We start from the raw sequence: 17,117 nt of genomic DNA on the forward strand, positions 1-17,117 counted from the left end.
GCCGTGCTGAGTTAGAAGAGGGAGTGCTGTTGGCGGAATAGTCCAGAACACTGCTTTGTTTCCCTTTGTTTCCCTTTGTTAAATTGTTCATTTGCCTGAAATTCTGGAGAGCTCCTGTTTGAAGGGGAGAAAGAAGTTGCACCAGTAAGGCACCACACCTATAAGTATGCCAGGGATCGACATTAACTGTCCACAGAGTAGGTCCCGATTGCCTATGTCCTGTGTTCATCTTTCAACTTCCTTGTTACCCAGTTAATAGCGTCAGTTACACATTGGCTTTTGGAGGCATGGCCTACAGATGATCCTTTTGTTATACATGGAAGTACGTGATAACTGGTGGTGTTGGACCCAAGCTGTTTTTCTATTTCCTAATAAGTCTCAACTCTGTTCCAGTTGTCAGAAGGCATTCAAGGGTGTTAATGAAGCCAAGAGGTGGAAGTGAGACCTGCACTGCAGGGTTGGGGGTCGCTGTTAACCTAAACTATGAGTTGGGTGTGGTGGCGCACGCCTTTAATCCCCGACACTCAGGCAGGTGGGTCTCTGAGTTTGAGGCCAGCCTGGAATACAGAGTGAATTCCAGGACAGCAAGGGCTATGCAGAGAAACCCTGTCTCAAAAAACAAAACAAAGAGAACCTGAGCTATGATGCTGCCACCCCAACACTGATTAGGGAGGTGCTCCTGCTCTCGTGTCTGCACATCGGCGTGGACTTGGATCTTCTCAGTGCCTTTCTGTGTGGAAGACTCTTCCTGAGACCTTTCTAAAGGGCAGTCATCCCTGGCCTCCCAATTCTGCAGGTCCAGGATGGAGTTTGCATGTTTCTTGCTGCCCAACCCTGGTGGGCCTCCTCTCTGTTGATTCACAGGCTTCCTTTTAAAGAGTGAGGCTCCAAGTCTTGGGTCATCAGATGCAGCCTTGGGGGCTATATGGTCTCAGGCTGTGTCATAGCTGCCCAGCTTTCCCTTGTTGCACGAAAGCAGCCCAAAGCCAAACACAGTGGGCAAGGCTAGGTTCCAAGAAAACCGATTTATGAAATGGGCCAGATTTGGTTCCTAGACATAGCAGGAAAAGCCCTGCTCCCCGTGCCCCTTGGCATGTCTGTCACCCTTTCTGCCTGCCACTAATCTTCCTACAGCTTCAAGGTGAACCCAAATCTCATCTTTTCTCTGGGGCTGGCCCACTATGTGCTTTTCCCTGTCTCCCATCCCCTGGCTCTGCTGGTGTCTGCCGCTAAGATCCTAGGGGCCTCCTTAAATGTTCATACTTACTTTATGATGGTGGGAGGATTTAGTGGTCTAATGTGTGCAAAGCCATGAGAACGGAACCTCTCCAGAGCCATCCCTTTATGTGTTTGCTTCTTTAATTTTTTTAAATTCCTGGACCAGCATTTGTGTCTGTCTATCCTAACTACCTTGACTTTATTTCTTGGTTGGTTCTGAGCGCCCACGCACAGGCTTGACTGCTTTAGAGATCATCTCCCTGTGGTTGTTTGCGTTCCTGGTGATTCAGCATGCTAGAACCCTGGCACTGTTCACCAGCTGGACATCTCTTTTAGGCTTTAGCTCCTGCAATTCCCCCTCTGGGGAAATGTAGAGGTTCGGGTTTAAGGTGATTTGCTGCTGTGGTCTTCCATCTTCCCCTGCTGATTGGCTTCTTATTCTTCACCATCTGTCCATCCTGCCCTCGTGGTTCTTCACCAAGCAGTTTCCAGACCTCACTCACACACAATCTTGTTGTGGGAAGCCTGGACAACTAGAGTGATCAAAAATAAGAGAGGGGCTGAGGACATAGCTCAGTCAGTAACGTATTTGCTGCTAAACTGTGGTGTCCTAGCTTCCTCTCTGTTACCTGTGACAAACCCCACAACCTAAAGCAGCTTGGAGAAGGAAGGGTTTATTTCATCTTACAGCTTTCAGGTCACCATGAAGGAAAGTGGAGGCAGGAACCTGGAGGCAGGAACTGAAGCTTAGGCCACGGAAATACAGCTACTACTTTCTATCTTGCTCTCCATGACTCCCCCAGCCTGCTTTTTTGTATCACTCATGACCACTTGCACAGGAGTGGTGCCGCCCACAGTAGGCTGGTCCTCCTACATAACCATTAATCAGGAAAATGCCCCACGGACTTGCCTACAGGCCAGTATGATAGATACAGTTTCTCAAATGAGGTTCTCCCTCCCCAGGTAGCTCTGTCTGGTGTCATGTGGACAAAAAAACTAAACAGCAAGCATGAGGACCTAAACTCAGCCCTCTGCATCCACATACAAAGCATGGTAGTGCAGGCCTGTAATCCTGCATGCTGGGGAGGTAAAGACCGGCAGATCCCTGGAGCTTGCTGGCCAGCCAGACTCTCTCAGCAGCCGCCTGCGGCCTTTACCCACACTTAAATGCGTGGACACATGAATACCTAACATGTACAAGAAAGAACGGGCTGCTTTGTTTGGGAGGATGAGCATCATTTTCCAGTCAGACCTCTCAAGAGTTGAGCCCCGTCTTGTGAAGGGATGGTGGCCTTTCCTTGGATAATCAGTCCCCAGAGCCTCCTGAGGCTCTGCAGTAGTGTTGCCATCATTGTGGACTGTCTCTGCCTGGCACTTGGAGACCACTTGCTTACTCTCCATTCCTGCTTGGAAACCAGACCAGTGGGGGGCGGGAGAATAAACGAAAAATTATGCCCACTAGTAACCCAGCGTTATTACCTCTGGAGGTGATGCTCTGAAGTGAGGGAAGATGGGTTCTCTGTGGAGACACAGCACACTGTGGACACACAGCAGTCTGTGGTATTTCAAAGGGTTACCATGCACGAACAGGTACACGGTTTCCGTGTGGTATTAAATTTTTATGAGGATAGGAAATTAAGGTGGAAACATAAATGGCTCCAGTTGTACCTTTGCAGGGACGGAGTAACCTGTGAAACTGTCCCTTCTTGCTTGGCTTTCAGAGCTTTTAAGAGTGAGGCATGGTCCAGTCAGCCTGCAGGTTTGTGGCCTGTGGTGTGAGGGGTGCTGACCTCTGGTGGTAGACATGTCAAGTGACAGGTTCAGAAGGCCTGCCGCTCTCTGAACTCTCACCTTCCTTTGCTGTGTTTGTAGGCAAGGGACATATCGATTCCTGACCACAAGAATAATTAAGATTATTTGAAATATCTGTAGTTGAAATTTTTCTTGCCTGGCTCTCCCTGTATTTAACATGTTTTAGTACATCTGAAGTCAGATTCTAACACAGCTTGAGGATATCTTAGACTTAAGTACACTAGTTATCTAGTAGACTATGCTTTGGAGGGAGTTTGCCCGCCCCCCCCCCCAGGAGTCTCTGGGATGAAAGTTTGGTTCCCAAGTAACATGGAAAGGTGATGAATCTTTAAGAAATAGGCTCCAGTGAAGTGACGAAGCCTCTGGGCACACCCTCAGAAGGGATTGATACTGGTTTCTCAGGTACAGATTGGTTCTTCCAAGGGCAGGAGGCTATAAAGGATCAGGATAATCCCACCGCACTGTTGCTTCCTTTCTGGCCATGAGCGCCTCCTCCCTCTTGTGCCAGCTGCCATGGGTTGCCCTCCCGATGTTATGACATGGCCAGTAGGACACTCGGCAGACATGGACAGCATGCTCCTTAGTAAATATCTGTACTTTACCCAGAACGTGGGATTCTGTTCAAGTAGCACAAAGCAGGAGAAGACAGACAGACAGGAAAAGGTTGTGTTGCCTGGAAAAGAAAGATCCCTGACTGGTTTAAACAAACAGGAAAGTGCCTAGGAGTGTTTGGATATTGGAAAGTGGGACTAATCCCCGGGCTTTGCGAGTGCCTGGAACCAACTAGAAAGTCATCAAGAACCAAGGTAACCAACACCTCCAGTCATTTCACTAGAGTCGTGAGAGCTTCGCCTGTCTTGCTAGCCTTTAGGCCTGCTGGGAAATGGCCTGGAGACCCCACCACTGTCCAGCTGGCACTCCACCAGCCCACTCACAAGAGTCTGGGCCTGTGGCTTGGCCATCGTGACCTCCAGCTTTACCTGTCAGGCACAGGGAAGAACGATGTTGATTGTACAGCGGCAGTAGCACCATGTTTAATGTTATTTTCTCCCAGATCTAAATAATCATGATGTTAACTGTGGCACTATGCTAAGTCTCAAGATGATACAAAAGCCATTGCCACCCCCGTCTCATAGAGGAGGAAACTGAGAAGGGGAGAGGTAACATGTCCTCACTGAGATGGCATGCCCTGCACAGTGAAAGCTACACTCCAGACACACTCCTCACACCTAGAGTCAAGTCCAGTGTGAGGTCATCTTCCCTTCAGAAAGCCCTCTTACCATGGTCACTTCCTGTTTATTCTTTACCCCAATGCTATCCTGCATCCAAACTTGCCAAGATTAGCAGAAACATTTCTTTCTCAGAATCCGATGGTCAGTGATGAGCCCTCGTCCGCCTCTTAACCTGTAGGCCCTCTGCCCTCTTCCCAAAGCTCACCCTTAATTTCTGTGATGCAGCTGGAGAGGTGGCTTGGTCCTTGGTGCGTTCCTTACCATGGCTGGCTGGTGGTTTTCCCCATGGTTTTTTCTCTTCCTTTTGCAGCAAATATAACATGGTGTGACTCACAGCTCCATGTAGTCAACCTTCCTTACTGAATGGAAGATACCAGATGTTCCTGTGGCTCCACCTGAGGCCCACTTAACCCAAGAGAGCACTCACTCCCGGCTCTGACTGGCATGAGTGCTGCCCAGCATTTGATTGCATTACCAAGAAACCTTAGTGTCTAAGAATGGCCAGTGCACCTCTACATTCAGGCCTCTGTCCTGCACGGGTGCCTAGCTGTCACGACCCCCCCCTCCACACACACACACACACACACACACACACACACACACACACACACACACTCACATACTCTCTCACACACACACACTCAGACACACACACACACACACACACACACACACACACACACACACTGCGCTCGGTCCCCATAGTCGGGTCTTCTTGCCTCCCTCCTCGCCCTCCCTTCTCCTCTCCCCTCTTTCTTTCTGTCTTTGGAGGAAAGGGCTTATCTTACAACTCGTAGGTCACATGCTGTCACTGGGGAAATCAGGGAAGGACTTTGAAGGCAGAAACCTGCAGTAGAGGGTAGAGGAGTGGCCTTGTCCCTCGTGGTTTGCTCAGCCTGAAGTTGTATACAACCCAGGATTGCCTGCCCAGGGGGGTATCGCCCATAGTGGGCCTCGCCCTCCCACATCAATCCAGAAAATGGGACTTGCCTGAAGGCCAGTCTGATGGAGGCCTTTTCTCAATTGAAGGTTCCCTCTTTGCACATGACCCAGTCGGTGTGTGTCAAATTGACAAAGCAAAGCGAACCCTGACCCGCACCGCACACCTTTCCTTTCCCCTCTCTTTCTCCCCACCCCCATCTGTCTTTCAGCTTGGTTTGATGAATGGAGCTTCCCTCCTCTTGCTTTAAGAGAAGGATGCTTTTCCCAGCTGTCTCACCCACACCTCTCAGGGTTGCCTTCTAAGCACTGCCTTGGGTTCCTGCCAGCCCAGCCCTCTTCATCCTTTTGAACAGCAGGCCCATGTTTGCAGCTTGCTCTGCCCTCTCCAGTTCTGCCTGTAAACTTTCCCTGATCACCCTTTGCCTACCCATGGGGTCCCCTCCTGCTTCCTTCCTTCCCTCTTCCTCCATCAGCCCTCCAGCCCTTCCAGCCTTCTGTGAGGTCCTTTGCCGTGTGCACACATGCGCGAACACCCACTCCACCAGCCCTTCTGTCTTCCTGCAGGCTATTGCTCTCTCTCTGGATGGTTTCTCTTCCCTCTCCTCTTGCTAAGCCCTGCATACTTAATCTGATCCTTAAAATGACCATAAGAGGCAGATAGCCTTGTCATTTCCATTGCATAGAGGAAGAAAGAAAAAAGGTAACAACAGGTTTGCAAGTCTGAGCCCCAGACAGGACTTCGTGGAGTCCCTCTGCGCCCCCACGATCCTCAAATGCATTAAGGGTCAATGGGGTCATGTGCGTTTCTTTGTTGTTAAATCTCAGGCTCCAAGAGTCAAGGCAGAAGCTTGCCTTTGCAGGTCCTGGTAGTGCTGTGACTTCATTTTCTACAAATACTTGTTACATGGATTTGGAGCTTTAGGGCTTGATCTTAGGCCTGGGGTACTTCAGGTGGTTGATTCTTATGAAAAAGTGAGGTGTTTGTGTTGAAGGCACTGTGGGGCGGGGAGATCTGACTTTGATAATGATGAATAAAGTGGAGACATGGAGGGGAGCAGATAAGGTACCAAATCGCTCTGAGGAGAGGATGCAACTCCACCCATCTGTGTAGTCCAGAATGCCGTGTCCAGTGATTGGACAAGTCAGAGGCACTCAGGCAGACGGGACATGAAGCTAGTTGCAGAGTCTGTGTCTGAGGGAGGGTCTAAAATCCTTAGTCTTCAAAGTGGTACATTGTTTTGTATGCTAATATTGATTGCTGGTTGGCAGTCCCTTGCTAGCTTCCGGGTAAAGCTAGTCACCAGGAGAACTAGGGCAGAGTTAAAGGGTTGAGGGTCTGAACTTTGAGACCCATTCGTAGCCTCCAGGGAGGAGACGTTGGCCTAAGGTTGATCAGCAGTGGCCAGTGATTTAATCAGTCAGGCCTACAGGGTAGACTTCCATTAAAAACCCTGGAAGACAGACTCCAGAGAGCTTCTGTATAGCTGAATACCTGGAGGTCTGTGAGAGCTCTGCGTCTGCGCCCATTCCCCCCTCCTCACCTCTTCATGTGTGTCTTTGTGATAAACTTGAAATGTTGATGGATCCCGAGGAGAGTCACAGCAACCTTCATTCATAGCCAGTCAGTCACGGAGGTCAGAGGCCGATTTGCTCTTGGGATCTGCAAGGAGCTGTGAGGGCAGACCTGGGGTCTGAGACCCACACCTGTGGATCTGATGTCGTCAGTCAGAACTGAACTGAGAGGGTCCAGCAGCGGGGGTCCTGCAGGCATCATGCTCAGTGGGCAGGGAATTCCATACACTTGGTCACAGAATTCTGTGAGGATTAGGGAGGCAAGGGAAGAGGGGAGGAAGGTAGATGATAGGGGGTTGGGAAGGGAGAGAAGAAAGGAGAGGAAAAGAGAGATTTGGGACTCTCCTCTACAGATGTCTCTCCTCTACAGAAGGACTAATTTGCTGAAGGAAAGAGCCACAGTTCCTGCCATTGGTCCCCTTGTGCCGTGCTCTTCTTTCTACTCTGTCCCCCCACTCAGCTTGAGTCCCTGCTAGAACAGATTGACGCGTGGCCTCCCAGGCCTGTGAGCTGATAGAGGTATCCACAGCGAGTGTCTGTGATGACCCTGGAGATAGATGGCTTTCCCACATTATGACTTGAAATAGCCACTCCTGACAGAAGCATCTCCAGCCCTTAAGAACAGTGGCATGCCACAATGGAGACAGCCAGTGGACCTATAATGGGAGGGTCTGCTGCTAACCCCTTGACAGCGTGCATGATAATTCCCAAAACTCTGGGGAAAGTGGTATTGCTTCAGCTGGAATGAAGGTAGCCTTTTGTCACAGAGTCTAACTGCAGAATGCTTGTGGGTTTTTTTTTTTTTTTTTTTTTTTTTTTTTTTTTTTTTTTTTGAGGAGTCCAGAGGCACTCATCTTGAATTCACCTGCACTGGCTGACAAAATTGATCTCACACTCTCTGGCAGTTTGCTGAATAGATTCTTTCATCTTTCTTTCCTCCTAAAATCTGCTGAAATGACAGAAACCAATGAAATCCCATAGAAAAGTAGCCCTGCTCAGCAAAGATGAGGCCTTGTTCTTGGAGGAAGCAATAACAAGGGTAACCCTTTGTCAAGTCTGTTCAAGAGGAGAGTGAAACCACAAAGCGTCAGAAATTAGAGAGGCGCCCTAACTGTCAACAGATTCTTAAAAGGAATCCAGAGAAAAGGAAAGTAGGGCGGGGCTGGAGAGATGGCTCAGCAGTTAAGAGTGCTTGCTGCTCTTGCAAAGACCAGAGGGAACATGCTGGCTCACAACTGTCTGTAACTCCAGATCCAGGGGATCCAAGTCCCTCTTGTGGCCTCCACAGGCACTGTACACATGTGATATACGGATAAACATGTAGGCGAAACACGTGTACACAGAAGATAATTTTTTAAGAACAGGAAAAGTAGGTCTATGGTGGGTTTAATGAAAGCAGCTCCCGAAAGCTCATATATCCTATGCTTGGTCCCCAAATGGTGGAACTGTTTGGAAGGGACTGGAGGTGTGTCACTGGGGTAAACTTTGAGTTTTCAAAAGGCTAGCGTCATTCCCAGTTAGTACTTCCGCTGCCCTGCCTGGGCTTGTGGGTCAGATGTAAGCGTGACACTGCATCAGTAACTTTTAGAACTTTTCCTGTGATTTCTTGAGTGATTATCACTGGTGTGTGCTCTCCTGGTTTATAACTCCTTCCTGCCAGTCCCCACAGGAGAAAAAGTAACTGAGTTATATTGAAATAGGGGGACTAGAAAGTGGCAGGGGGTGTGGCTCAGTTTGGTCAAGTGCATAAAGCCTGGGTTCTGTCCCCAGCACCACCTGAGCCACACATGGTGGTGTAACCTGTCTCAGCACCTGGGAGGTGGGGGCAGGAGGATCAGAAGTGAAAGGTCACCCTCAATATGTGTCCTGTTTGATCCTGGGACACATGAGACCCTGTTTTTAAAGGGGGGTCGGGAAGTAAAGGAAGAAATCATAGAAGCCAGGGAGATACTTTAGTTGGCAAAGGACTTGTCACACAGTCATGAAGAGCTGTCATATTTTGCTCCTCAGAAGCCATAGTTTAAAAAAAAAAAAAAACAAAAAAAACAAAGGTATGGTTTGGTGGCATGTATTTGATGTCTCTGGAGGTGGAGACAGTGGGTCCCTGGAGCTCACTGGCCGACCCGCCTAGTCCTTAATGAGCTCCAGATTCTGTGAGCCCTTGTCTCAGAAAACAGGGTGGCCAGTACCCTAAGGAACAACAGCTGAGGTTGAGTTCTGGCTTCCATATGCATATGCACACTCTACACACACACACTGTACACACACATACACAGTACACACCCCTGTACACACACACTGTATACACACCCCTATACACACACACTGTACACACACATACACAGTACACACCCCTGTACACACACACTGTACACACACATACACAGTACACACCCCTGTACACACACACTGTACACACACATACACAGTACACACCCCTGTACACACACACTGTACACACACATACACAGTACACACCCCTGTACACACACACTGTACACACACATACACAGTGCACACCCCTGTACACATACACTGTATACATACCCCTATACACACACACACTGTACACACCCCTATACACACACTGTACACATACATACACAGTACACACCCCTGTACACACACACTGTATTCACACCCGTATATGCACACACTGTATACATATACACAGTATACATACACTGTATACACACACTGTATACATACCCTATACACACACACTGTATACATACACACAGTACACATACTGTACACACACATACACAGTACACACCCCTATACACACACACTGTACACACACATACACAGTACACACCCATACACAGTATACACCCCTATACACACACACTGTACACACACATACACAGTACACACCCCTATACACACACACACTGTATGCAAACACACAGTACACATACACAATGTATACACTATACACATACACTGTGTACACACATACAGTACTCATATACTGTATACACACACAGTACACATACACTGCATACACACCCTGTACACACATACATTATATACACATACACTGTACAGACACACAAAATTATACATTAATAAAAGCAGTTTTAAAGAAATTTTTAAAAATCTCACTCTACCACTTTCCCTGTATAGTAGAACCTGGTACTCAGCATGTTTGCAAGTGAATTCCATAAAGCCTTGCAGGACTTGGTTGGTTAAACTTTAGGGCACGGAAAAGGATGGGTGTTCTGTGAGGCTGATTTATCCATAAGCCGGAGAAGACAGCAGTTAGAGGAAAGCAGAGGATAGAGTGTACACGTAAGGCATTAGCAGAACTGTGCAAACATAAGCAGTGTGAGCAGCTGGAAGTCCAGTGTGCTGTAACCAAGCCAGGGTGACATCACTGAGGAGTCTCCCCTCCCATCAAGAAATGCCAAGAGCTCCTCTGCCCAGAGTCCTTTTTCAAGATCCCTAATAAAGTAGAGATTGGAAGAAGTGTGATGCTACTGGCCAGCAACTGCTAGGTGGCCCATGGTCTGTCCTCATGTTGCTTTAGTTCTGTGTCTGGGTTTTCTTTCCTGGGAAGGAGGGCGTGTTGCTGGCTAGTTTCTGTAAACAAGGTGTATAGGATCTGAGGAATGACATTTGACTTCCCCGACTGTGTGCACAGATAGCTGCTGTATATGAGCACCAGCACAGGCAAAACCAAGTCCAAAAATTTGGATAAAGCCAGGTGGTGGTTGCAGCACACACCTTTAATCCCAGCACTTGGGAGACAAGGGCAGGGGGATTTTTTGAGGTTCTTTGTTATTGTTGGTTTTTTGGGGGGTGTTTGTTTGTTTTGGGGGGGGCTCGTTTCAAGACAGGGTTTCTCTGTGGCTTTGGAAGCAGTCCTGGAACTAGCTCTTGTAGACCAGGCTGGTCTCAAACTCACAACAGAGATCCGCCTGCCTCTGCCTCCAGAGTGCTGGGACTAAAGGTGTGTGCCTCCAATGCCCAGCTGGATCTCTTGAGTTTGAAGCCAGCCAGGTCTACAGAGTGAGTTCCAGGACAGCCAGGATTTCACAGAGAAGCTTTGTCTTTCAGAAAACAAAACAAAACTTGGACAAGAATAAAATGCCAGCAGGATTCACTCTGGTGCTTTCTAAGCCGTGGGTTATATTGTTGTCTACTTTTATGTTCGTGTGTCCAGTTTGCTTCCTGTTGCTGAGATAAACACCATGGCCAAAGCAACTTGAGGAGAAAGGATTTATTTTTATTTGGCTCACACTTCCACACCACAGCCCATCATCAAGGGAAGCAAAGGCAGGAACTTATGCAGGGCAGGAATTGAAGCAGAGGCCATGGAAGAGTTCTGTTTACTGACTTGCTCATCATGGGTTGCTCAGTTTGCTTTCTTACACAACCGGGACATCTGCCCAAGGTGGCACCAACCACCGTGGGTTGACTTCTCCCTATATCAAATAATTAATCAAGAGAATTAGAGAACTGGCTCAGCTGTTAAAAGCACTGGTTGCTCTTCCAGAGGACCCAGGTTCAATTCCCAGCAACCACATTGCAACTCACAACTGTCTGTAACTCCAGTTCCAGAAGCTCTCACATAGACACACATACAGACAAAACACCAATGCACATAAAAATAGGAAAAATAAAATATTTAAAAAATGAAAGAAAGGGCCAGGCGTTGGTGGCACAAGCATTTAATCCCAGCACTTGGGAGGCAGATACAGGCAGATCTCTGTGAATTCGAGGCCAGCCTGGTCTCCAGAGCGAGTGCCAGGATAGGCTCCAAAGCTACACAGAGAAACCCTGTCTCGAAAAACCAAAAAAGAAAAGAAAAGAAAAGAAATGCTTCTGGGTACAGTAGTGCATGCCTTTAATCCCAGCACTCGGGAGGCAGAGGCAGGTGGATCTCTGTGAGCCAGAACTGTTACACAGAGAAACCCTGTCTCAAAAAACCAAAAGAGAACACCCTACAGACTAATCCATTTGGTATTTTTCTCAGTTGAGTTTTCTAAGATTACCTCAGCTTGTGTCAACCAGATCAAAAAAAAAAGGGGGGTGGGGAGCACATTAGAAAAGTTTGTAAGAGGCACAGCCCATGGCCTCACTGATCTGCCCTTGCTGTATGTCAGCCTGACCGCAGCGTGCCTCCACTCCTGTAGCTCTCTCCCCTGCTTCGGTGACATCCCCAGGCCGTTTTGCAGCAGCAGATGAGGCTAGAGGCAGTGGACAGGATCTTGGCGAGCAGATCATTCCTGGAGTAGAGGCACCTGGGAAAGGCAGGGCAAAAGGTAGTCAGATACAAAGCTGAAAAAAGCCAGCCAGGCTACTGCAGGGTTCTCAGCTGGCCCTCTACTGACATTTTGGGTCATGTGATCACATGTGGGGTAAGCACATACAGCCCCTACTTGTCAGATACCAGCAGAGGCTCCAGCTGCACCCCAGCCAGCAGCAGAACCCGCTCGGGTTTCACCAAACACCCCCTTGGGGACAAGACACTCCCACGGCTTGGAGGAGGAGGGAATGTGGGGGGCTTCCTGCATGCTCCCACAGATACCCGCTCTTCTGTGAGCCCCTTTCCTCCTCTTCATTTATGGGACCCACATCAGACCCTCTCTCCTCTTTCCCCCCCACACTTGTAGACCCACTAGGCACATGGTCTTTCTATTGTGATTTTTGTTTGAATCTCTGATGTTGTTGAGTTGGTTCCTCCCACACTCTGTCACCATCCTCCGGTCCAGTGTAGAATGTCAGAAATGCTGGTTTCTCACTATTAGTGTCATGTTACTCTAGAGAAAGTTATTTGAACCCCCAGGCCTCAGTGTCTTCATCTGTGGAGTTGGCTGATAGCTTACTTTCCTTGTGGACTTAGAGCTTAGGAGCGAATGCTCCTCATGAATGAGCGAGAACCGTAGCTTCCGCTAAGTGGCCACAGTTCTGGCTACGGTGTGTCATGGTTGTTGTTTACATTATGGTATTTAGCTACTCTGCTCTGTTATTCTTGGAAATATCTTCATGCTTCTCATTGACATTTCAAATAGGAATGACTGGCAGCAAATTTAAATTCTCATAGGAGATACTGCAGAAATCAATACTGGCCCCTTTCTCATCCTCAAGACTTGGAACCAAGTTGTTGGCTTGAGCCTTCAAATCCATGTTTTTCCTCCATCCATCCTCACCTTGACCTCCACCCCACCCCACCCCCAGTATCCTGGCCTCACATCCTGTTATAATATGGTCCCACCCTCTAGGCACCTTCTAGACAGAGTCTAGACACCACCTTCTCAGATCCCTCTTTCGTCTTAAGGATGAAAGCAGAGGATGTCAGGGCTGGGTGTGGCTCAGTGAGAGAGCACTGTTTGAAGCTCTGGGTTCTATCCCCAGTGCTGATAAGAAAAAAAAAAAAAAAAAAAAAAAAGTCGTGAGGGATCACCTCCTAGTGGTGTCTGTGGCCAGTTTGAGAACTGAGCTGAAAAATAAGCCAAACAAAGCAGGAGCAGTGTGTTGCAGCTAGACAAGGCATCTACAGATAGGGTGTGAGCGGTGATCCCTCTGGCATTTTGTTCAAGGGTGAGGCTAGGATAGCTCACTCCAGTGGTGACATGGTGTAGCAGCCTGTCCAGGAAGGTAGGACTGGACAGCAACATGTGCAGCCTGCATTCCACCCTTCCTGTGCTCTGTGTCCTAGGAGACCTGGAGAAGCTGACAGGGGAATGTCAGCCATGGTCTGAGACCATCGTTTCTTTCCAGGTTTTAGTTGAGACCAACCATCTGCATGTGTTGCCAAGAGAGGCAGGACAGCTCTCCTTCTATCTAGACTAGTCAAAAGGTCCAGGACAGAACCATAAGAACCAGTGGCCTCTGGGGCGGAGTGGCCAGGGCAGGAACAGGCACTGCATCTTAGAACCGTGGCCTTACTCATGGCTGGCCACTCCCAGCTTGAGACCTGATGGTGCCATCCGGCTGGTGGCTGTGTCAGTTATTTTTGTCGTTGCTGTGACAAAAGACCAGACAAGAAGCAAATTAAATGAAGACAGGTTTGTTGGGTCCATTGTGGCACTAGGTGTGAGAAGCGAATGTTGGCCTTGCATCTGAGGTCAGGAAGCAGAGAGAAATGAAGGCTGGTGCTCAGCTCCCTTTGTCCTTTCTGTGCAGTCTAAAACCCCAGCCCAGGGGCTGGAGAGAAGGCTCAGAGGTTAAGAGCACTGACTGCTCTTCCAGAGGACCTGAGTTCAATTCCCAGCAACCACATGGTGGCTCACAACCATCCGTTATGAGATCTGGTGCCCTCTTCTGGTGTGCAGATATACATGAAAGCAGAATGTTGTATACGTAATAAATAAATAAAATCTTAAAAAAAAAGATATTAAAAAAAAGACCCCAGCCCATTGAATGGGGCCACCCACACTTAGGGTGGCTCTGCCTTCCTCACTTCACTAGTCTAGCTAAGCCCTGTAGGTATGCCCAGAAGTTTGTCTCTAAGACTATTCTAGGTCCTGTCAGCTGACAGTTATCTATCCCAGTAGTGAGTTAATCAGTAGGCATTATCTCCACACACAAGAATCCTGGAGTCAGTCTCCAAGTCATCGTCTTGTCGACTGTCCTGCATTTCACTTTGATTAATGCTCACTAGGAAGCCATTTTACTGTTAGCCCTCATTCTGGTATCTGCTGTTTGGGTCATCTTTTCATGCCTCTGCTTGACTGACACAGTACAGTGACTGTTCTCTTCATTTTCATACAATTAAGACAAAAAAATGAAGCAGTGTACTTTTTTTTTGCAATTTCTTTCTAAATTGAAATTCTGTGGAGGTTGGTTTGGGGAAAATATTAGTAATTTATGGTTTAGTGAGTGCCTCTGGAATTTGTATTTGTCTAGTTGGCTGTATTCAGAATTTTTAGAATATATAGTGTGCTGGCAAGATGGCTTGTTGGGTAAGAGGGCTTGCTGTCCAAACATGAAGACATGAGTTCAAATCCATGGCACCCACACAAAAAGCCAGGCATGACTATATGTGCTTGTAACCCCAGCTTTAGGAGGTGGAGACGGACAGATCCCAGGAGTTCCCAGACTGTCTATCTGAGCTGTAATGGCGAGCTTTGGGTTCAGTAAGATACCCTGCGTCAAGGCAGTAAGGCAGAGCTCTAGCAGAGACATATCCTCCTAGATAGACAGACTGTTTTCATGTGGTCATTATTTCTGTGACACACATCCCCCAAATATCCATCTCCAATAACATAATTTTATAAAGGCATATACTGTAAACAAAGTTTATTTACTTGTCACTATGTCTAGCCTCACCAGTGACTTTTGGGGTACACTCACGTCACCATGCTCGTGTGGAGGTCAGGATAACTTGGAGGAGACTCCTCCTTCCCTTTTAGGCCCTAGGAGCCTTGGCCTGTAATCCTGTAAACCAGCTTGTTGTCACATTTGTCAAGATTTAGCCAGCGATGACTTGTGTCTGACATTTATGGAAACTTGCAAGTGCCTGGATGTAAAGAAAAGCTAACCATGCTTTTACAGTTTACAGTCTCAGGAAGAGCCAGGCCCATAAATGTGTGGGCCTGTGAGGGCTCCCACTGGAACTCTCGTAAAGCACTAATGGACATGTCGGAAAGGCAGCAATTAAGTCCAACTGTCAGGTGTTGCGGGAGGAAGTGTTCTTTGGGCTAATCTTTGAAGCTATATTAGTGTCCTGAGGCCTCTAACAAATCTGCAATGAACAACAGAAATTTATCCTCCCCACAGTTTTGAAGGTCACAGTCTGATATAAGTTATTAGCAGCCCTAGAGGCTGGAGAAGAATTTTTCCCAGGCACACCCCTTTCTGTCTCTGTCAGTCTCTCTCTCTCTGCCTGTCTCTCTGTCCGTCTGTCTGCCTGCCTGCCTGCCTGCCTGCCTGTCTGTCTCTCTGTCCATCTACCCACCCTCTCCATCCCCTATCTATGCTTCTGCTGGTTGCTGGCAGTCCTTGGTGTCCAGCTCGGTCTTCATGTTTCTCCCTGGGTCTCTTTTGACCCTTCTCTCTTTTATGAGGATATGCTGTGTTCCCAAGTCTAGAATGGTCTGTCACAAGCTTGTATAAGGGGTCTGACATCTGAAAATCCCTAACTATAAAACAATTTTTTTTCAGATATTTTAAGTTCTGAGAGCAGGGTATCACTGTTCAGCCCACTACTGAAAGGATGCAATAGACCACAAACAGAGGAGCACCTAGTGTGTGCACAGGCACAGTGGGACTCTATGGAAACACCTTTCCAAAGTGAACTTCCTGAAGTCCATGTGTTTCCTTTGAGGATATACTGATATGACTCCAAAGCATAATGCCAGGTAGTGTGGGGTGCAGGGGGTGTCCCAGGAGAGGCAGACAGACAGGTTCCAGCTAGACTCCTAGGAACTTGAATTAAATGGGGTGCACCAGGTGGGCTGGATGGGGCTGGGTCCTTGATTTCATGGTGTTAGGTCATCAAATTCAATTTTCAAAAAAGAAATCTCGTTTGCACGTATTCCCATTTAGTGTTTGCCATGGTTTGCATTTAAACTTAAGTGCTGCGCCTGGCAGGTTATGTTAACCTTTATTTTACCTCACACCATAGGGATGTTTGCTACCTTCTTTCTGTTCTCTGGCAGCAACACTGGGTTAACACACAGCTCGGAGAGGAAACAGCGTTTCTTCACTTGATGAGCCAGTTCTTCAAGTACCAGTCAGTGTGTGTTTAGGCATGGCGTGCAGGACACAAAATTGAGAGTAGAGGGCCGTATTGTCGCATACACAGAGAGAGACCTGGGAACACTCAGCCCAAAAGGGCCTAAGTCTGGACTTCTCCCTGTCTCAGGGATTTTAATGATGCACTCTGAACAAGTTGCTTTGGGTTGGTGGGTTCTTTGGGCTGATTTTTTTTTTTTTCTGTTTAATTCCAAATTACTTATTTTCTCTCCACCCCATAATGCAAATGGTGGAAGTGGCTCCTCTGAGAATCAGGAATCTGCATAAACTGTTTGCCTGGCTTTGCATTCAGGTGTTTCTGTGGTTGTGGGCTGTTCTCTGTATCCATGGTAATCTGCCCTCCCTCCAAGCCGATGGACATTTTATCATTTGTCTTGCCTGTTTACCATTTTGCCTAATTTAGTCCTTTTTTTCCCCCAATTTTTAAAAACATTGTAGATCTTCTTCAAAAGTCAGACTACTCATGAGAAAAGCATCAGACTTTCCCTAGTTGTGAGGCAACCTCCAAAGGCCCTCAGGTGCTGTCACAGCCAAGAGGCACCTGAGGAGACATGGCTGAGTGCAGTGTGCAATCCTGGGTAAGATCCAGGACATGAAGGAAACTAAGGAAATCTGAGCAGAGTGGGGACTTCA

At 47.8% G+C, this 17,117-nt stretch overlaps 1 protein-coding gene across 4 annotated transcripts in view; it reads left to right on the forward strand.

Moving 5' to 3' along the window:
* The window catches only part of Prkag2 (protein kinase AMP-activated non-catalytic subunit gamma 2), a 274,500-nt gene that overhangs the window by 212,654 nt on the left and 44,729 nt on the right, over window positions 1-17,117 (forward strand). The window lies entirely within an intron of this gene.

The sequence above is a fragment of the Cricetulus griseus genome, chromosome 8 (genome assembly GCF_003668045.3).
Source record: "Cricetulus griseus strain 17A/GY chromosome 8, alternate assembly CriGri-PICRH-1.0, whole genome shotgun sequence".
Taxonomy (NCBI): domain Eukaryota; kingdom Metazoa; phylum Chordata; class Mammalia; order Rodentia; family Cricetidae; genus Cricetulus; species Cricetulus griseus.